The 6,943-nt window shown below is 42.3% G+C and overlaps 1 pseudogene; it reads left to right on the top strand.

Moving 5' to 3' along the window:
* Positions 1-450: 450 nt before the first annotated feature.
* On the top strand, positions 451-569 carry LOC119627751 (5S ribosomal RNA; annotated as a pseudogene).
* The last annotated feature ends 6,374 nt before the right edge of the window (positions 570-6,943 follow it).

The following is a 6,943-nucleotide window of genomic DNA, read 5'->3' on the forward strand; positions in this document are numbered from 1 at the left end:
AATTTGCTTGAGCCCAGAAGTTCAAGACCAGCCTGGGCAACAGAGAGAGACTCCAAATCTACAAAAATAATAATAAGTAAAAAGAAAGAGAACAAACAACCCACAGAACTGGAGAAAATATCTGTAAATCATGTATCTGATAAGTAACTTGTATCCAGAACATATAAAGAACTCTTACAACTCAAAAATAAAGATAAAAACTCAATTGTAAAAGGAGCAATGGATTTGAACAGACATTTCTCCAAAGATATACAAATAACCAATATGCACATGAAAAGATCCTCAATGTTATTGGCCATTATGTGAATGCAAAAAAACCTAAAATGAGATACCACTTCACGCCCCTTAGGATGGCCAGAGTTAAAGAGACACTAACAAGTATTAGTGAGAAAGTGGACAAATTACAGTTCTCACACATTGCAGGAGGGAACGTACAAAGGCATGGCCCCAGTCTATGGCTATACCACCCTGAACATGCCGGATCTCATCTGATCTCAGAAGCTAAGCAGGGTGGGGCCTGGTTAGTACTTGGATGGAACACTGCCTGGGAATACCAGGTGCTGTAAGCTTAAAGGAAAAAAAAGAAAAAAAGAAACAGAAGAGACAAAGGGAACTGTTTTCCATTTGGAAAACAGTTTTGTGATTCCTCAAACTATTAACCATGGTGTTGTCACCTATGGCTCAGCAATTCTATTCCTAGTACGTACTGAAAGAAATGAAACCATGTTCACATGAAAACTTGTAGACAAATATTTGCAGCGGTATTACTCAGAATAGCCCAAAAGTAGAAACAACCCACATGTCCATCAACAGATGAATAAATGAGATGTGTGGTCTATCCATACAATGGAATATTTAACCATAAAAAGGAAGGAGGGACTGACATATGTTGCAACAGAGATAAACGTTGAAAACATTATTCTAAGTGAAAAAAGTTGAAACAGAGCCCCTTGAAATTTCAGCACCCCAACATTTTTAGTGACTGAAATAATGAAAATTCTCATAGGCCCTTGCTTGCTTACACAAAAGTCAGCATCCCTTGTTCCCACAATATAATTATAATATAAACTGCTGATGTGCTGTTTCTTTGTCAAGCAGAAGATAACACCAGGGTCATGACAAAATTTTTCAGAAGAAAGGGGCAGGCGCCGTGGCTCACGCCTGTAATTCCAGTACTTTGGGAGGCTGAGGCAGGCGGATCACCTGAGGTCAGGAGTTTGAGACCAGCCCAGCAAATATGGTGAAACTATGTCTCTACTAAAAATACATAAATTAGCCAGGTGTGGTGGTGGGCACCTGTAATCCCAGCTATCCGGGAGGCTGAGGCACGAGAATCGCCTGAACCTGGTTGCAGTGAGCCAAGATCGCACCATTGCACTCCAGCTTGGGTGACAGAGCTAGACTCCATCCTCCCCCCAAAAAAAGAAAAGAAAAAATCAAAAACGAAAGAACAAAATCATGTCCTCTACTGCAACATGGATGCAGGGGGAGGCCATTATGGTAAGTGAATCAATGCAGAAAGAGAAAACTAAATACTGCATGTTCTCAATTATAAGTGGGTGCTAAACATTGGGCACTCGTGAACATAAAGCTGGCAACAAAATGAACATAAAGATGGCAACATTGGGGCTTCTACGGGGGGAGGGAGGAAAGGAGACAGGAGTTGAAAAACTACTGAGTACTATGCTCGGTACCTGGGTGACAGGATCATTCATACCCTAAACCTCAGTATCATGCAATATACTCATGTAACAAACCTGCATATGTATCCCCTGAATCTAAAATTAAACTTGAAACTATTTTATTTTATTTTATTTTGCAGAAGGAATGAACATCCTTTAAGGACGTTGTAACTGGCTGCTGCAACCCAGAAATCTGCTTATTCAAGGTGTTATCTGAGGCTGAAGAAACGCAGACTTTTCCCCCTCAGTTCCTTGAAACTCCCCCTACCTTACTCGCTAGCCACATAAAAACTACCTGCTTTTCATTCTTGATAGACAGAATTGAGAGAGTCTGCTTTTCCACCTTCTTGCTTTAGCCAAATCAAACAAACCTTTCTCTCTCTCCAAGCACCTGTGTGTCAGTGTTTGGCATCAACTGCACGCCAGGCACACAAGCCTGAACTTGGGGTTCTATTTCAAGGTCAGTCACAAAAGATCACATACGATTCCATTTATATAAACTGTCTGTAATAGGTAAATCTATAAAGATAGAATGGAGATTAGTGGTTGTCTAAGACTGGGGACATTCACATGTAACTGCTAATGGTTACAGATTTCCTTTTTTTTCTTTTAGAGACAGGGACCCATTCTGTCACCCAGGCTGGAGTGCAGTTGTGCTGTCACTCACTGTAACCTTGAACTCCTGGGCTCAAGCAATCCTTCTACCTCAGTCTCCCAAAACGTTGAGATTACAGGCATGAGCCAATGCACTTGGCCTTGAATTGTACATTTTAAATGAGTAAATGAGTAAATTGTATGGTACATGGATTATATCTCTAAAAAGGTTGTTTTAATAAGTTAACAAAACTAAAACCTATGAAACCTACGAACTCAAGGTAAAAAATGTCAAACTCGGCCAAGCATGGTGGCTCACACCTGCAACCCCAGCACTTTGGGAGGCTGAGGCAGATGGATCACTTGAGGTCAGGAGTTCAAGACCAGCCTGGCCAACATGGTGAAACCCTGCCTCTATATAAAAAAAAAAATACAAAAATGAGCGAGGCATGGTGGCATGCACCTGTAATCCCAGCTACTCAGGAGGCTGAGGCACAAGAATTGCTTGAACCCAGGAATTGAAGGTTGCAGTGAGCCAAGATCATACCACTGTACTCCAGCCTGGCAGGGCAAGACTCTGTCTTAAAAAAAAAAAAAATTAAACTCTAGTCTTAATAAAAACTCACACTTTCCAACATCATAGCTCCATCACATTCCTGGTGTCCACGGAGCACCTACTGAGGTAAAGACACCTCTGTCCCTTCTGTGTACCCACTTTGCTACCCAATGAGTCTTAGACAGTAGCAGCTTCTGCCACTAAGAGCAATCTCAGGGAATAAGAGGAAAAGAAAGAGTTCTGGACCCTCCTTTCTTCCTCTGTGCATTCACTCCCAAGGTGATCTCATCCAGTCTTTGGTATCAAATCCATCTATACAAGGACACTCCGAAAGGTATGTCTCATCCTGGACCTCCATCTCAACTCCAGACTATTATATTTATTACCTGACATCTCCATTAAGATGTCCAAAAGATATCTTGAATTTCACAGACTCAGAACTAGCCTCTTGATTACTGCCCCCCATATTTCAGTTACTCAGACCTAACATCCTCATCACCCTTGGGCCTCTCTCACTCCTCATATCCAAGCCATCAACAAGTCCTGCTAGTTCTGTACTTCTATTTTTTGGATTAAGGAGGTGGATTGTTCACATGCATGTAATTTTACATCCTCACAAATTTCACTAAATTGCTGTAAAGGGAATTTTTTTTTAAGGGCAAACCATCTGTACAAGGAGAACAAGAGAAAGAAAATTACAGAATGTCAGAAACTCAGGCCAGGCACGGTGGCTCACACCTGTAATCCCAGCACTTTGGGAGGCCAAGGTGGGTGAATCACTTGAGCCCAGGAATTCCAGACCAGCCTGGGCAACATAGTGAAACCCTGTCTCTACAAAAAAAAAAAATACAAAAATTAGCTGGGTGTGGTGGCACACACCTGTTGTCCCAAGCTACTTGGAGGGCTGAGGCAGGAGGATCACCTGAACCTTGGCAGGATGAGGCTACAGTGAGCCATGGTTGTGCCACACTGCACACTCCAGCCTGGGCAGCAGAGTGAGACCATGTCTCTCAAAAAAAGAAAAAGAATGTCAGAAACTGAACAGAAAATAGACAAGCGATAACTGATGAAAGACTTTTGAAAAGTTAAGTCCCAGCTCATGCTTGTAATCTCAGCACTTTGGGACGCTAAGGTTGGAGGAGCTCTTGAACCCAGGAGTTCAAAACCAGACTGGGCAATAGAGTGAGACCTCATCTCTACAATAAAATTGTATTAAGAATTAGCTGGGGGGCATGCCCAAGATGACCAAATAGGAATAGCTCCAGCCTCCAGCTCCCAGCGTGAGTGACACAGAAGACAGGTGATTTCTGCATTTTCAACTGAGGTACCAGGTTCATCTCACTGGGGCGTGGCGGACAGCAGAAACCTCTGCAGATGTAAATGTCCCTGTCTGATAGCTTTGAAGAGAGCAGTGATTCCCTCAGCACAGAGGTTGAGATCTGAGAACAGACAGACTGCCTGCTCAAGTGGGTCCCTGACCCTTGAGTAGCCTAACTGGGAGACATCCCCTACTAGGTGCAGGCCGGCATCTAACACCTCACACGGTGGGGTACACTCCTGAGATGAAGCTTGCAGAGCAAGAATCAGACAGCAACACTCACTGTTCAGCAATATTTTATCTTCTGCAGCCTCTGTTGCTGATACCCAGGCAAACAGGGTCTGGAGTAGACCTCAAGCAAACTCCAACAGACCTACAGCTGAGGGTCCTGACTGTTAGAAGGAAAACTAACACACAGAAAGGACACCCACACCAAAACCCCATCAGTATGTCACCATCATCAAAGACCAAAGGCAGATAAAACCACAAAGATGGGGGAAAAGCAGGGCAGAAAAGCTGGAAGTTCAAAAAATCAGAGCGCATCTCCCCCTCCAAAGGAACGCAGCTCATCGCCAGCAATGAAACAAAGCTGGACGGAGAATGACTTTGATGAGTTGAGAGAAGAAGTCTTCCGCTGATCAAACTTCTCAGAGCTAAAGGAGAAACTACATAACCAGCACAAAGAAACTAAAAACCTTGAAAAAAGAATGAATGAATGGATAACTAGAATACTCAATGCAGAGAAGACCTTAAAAGAACTGATAGAGATGAAAACCATAACACGAGAACTATGTGACAAATGCACAAGCTTCAGTAACCAATTTGATCAACTGGAAGAAAGAGTATTAGCGATTGAAGATCAAATGAATGAAATGAAGCAAGAAGAGAAGTGTAGAGAAAAAAGAGTAAAAAGAAATGGACAAAGCCTCCAAGAAATATGGGATTATGTGAAAAGACCAAATCTACATCTGATTGGTGTGTCTGAAAGTGACGGGGAAAAAGGAACCAAGTTGGAAAACACTCTGCAGGATATTATCCAGGAGAACTTCCCAAATCTAGTAAGGGAGGCCAACATTCAAATTCAGGAAATACAGAGAACACCACAAAGACACTCCTTGAGAAGACCAACTCCAAGACACATAATTGTAAGATTCACCAAAGTTGAAATGAAGGAAAAACTGTTAAGGGCAGCCAGAGAGAAAGGTCAGGTTACCCACAAAGGGAAGCCCATCAGACTAACAGCAGATCTCTCAGCAGAAACTCTCCAAGCCAGAAGAGAGTGGAGGCCAATATACAACATTCTTAAAGAAAAGAATTTTCAACCCAGAATTGCATATCCAGCCAAACTAAGTTTCCTAAGTGAAGGAGAAATAAAATCCTTTACAGACAAGTAAATGCTTAGAGAGTTTGTCACCACCAGGCCTGCCCTACAAGAGATCCTGAAGTAAGCACTAAACATGGAAAGGAACAACAGGTACCAGCCATTGCAAAAACATGTCAAAATGTAAAGTCCATCGATGCTAGGAAGAAATTGCATCAACTAGTGAGCAAAATAACCAGCTAATATCATGATGACAGGATCAAGTTCACATATAATAATATTAACCTTAAATGTAAATGGACTAAATGGTCCAATTAAAGAACACAGACTGGTAAATTGGATAAAAAGTCAAGACCCATCAGGAGACCCATCTCACATGCAGAGACACACATAGGCTCAAAATAAAGGGATGGAGGAAGATCTACCAAGCAAATGGAAAACAAAAAAAAGGAGGGGTTGCAATCCTAGTCTCTGATAAAACAGACTTTAAACCATCAAAGATCAAAAGAGACAAAGAAGGCCATTACATAATGGTAAAGGGATCAATTCATCAGGAAGAGCTAACTATCCTAAATATATATGCACCCAATGCAGGAGCACCCAGATTCATAAAGCAAGTCCTTAGAGACTTAAAAAGAGACTTAGACTCCTATACAATAATAATGGGAGACTTTAACACCCCACTGTCAACATTAGACATATCAATGAGACAGAAAGTTAACAAGGATATCCAGGAATTGAACTCAACTCTGCACCAAGCAGACCTAATAGACATCTACAGAACTCTCCACCCCAAATCAACAGAATATACATTCTTCTCAGCACCACATCGCACTTATTCCAAAATTGACCACATAGTTGGAAGTAAAGCACTCCTCAGCAAATGTAAAACAACAGAAATTATAACAAACTGTCTCTCAGACCACAGTGCAATCAAACTAGAACTCAGGACTAAGAAACTCAATCAACGGTGGCTCAAGCCTGTAATCCCAGCACTTTGGGAGGCCGAGACGGGTGGATCACGAGGTCAGGAGATCGAGACCATGCTGGCTAAAGCGGTGAAACCCCGTCTCTACTAAAAAACTACAAAAAAATTAGCCGGGCGAGGTGGCGGGCGCCTGTGGTCCCAGCTACTCGGGAGGCTGAGGCAGGAGAACGGCGTGAACCCGGGAAGCGGAGCTTGCAGTGAGCCGAGATCCCGCCACTGCACTCCAGCCTGGGCGACAGAGCAAGACTCCGTCTCAAAAAAAAAAAAAAAAAAAAAAAAAAGAAACTCAATCAAAACCGCTCAACTACATGGAAACTGGACAACCTGCTCCTGAATGACTACTGGGTACGTAATGAAATGAAGGCAGAAATAAAGATGTTCTTTGAAACCAATAAGAACAAAGATACAACATACCAGAATCTCTAGGACACATTTAAAGCAGTGTGTAGGGGGAAATTTATAGCACTAAATGCCCACAAGAGAA

The sequence above is a fragment of the Chlorocebus sabaeus genome, chromosome 5 (genome assembly GCF_047675955.1).
Source record: "Chlorocebus sabaeus isolate Y175 chromosome 5, mChlSab1.0.hap1, whole genome shotgun sequence".
Lineage (NCBI taxonomy): Eukaryota > Metazoa > Chordata > Mammalia > Primates > Cercopithecidae > Chlorocebus > Chlorocebus sabaeus.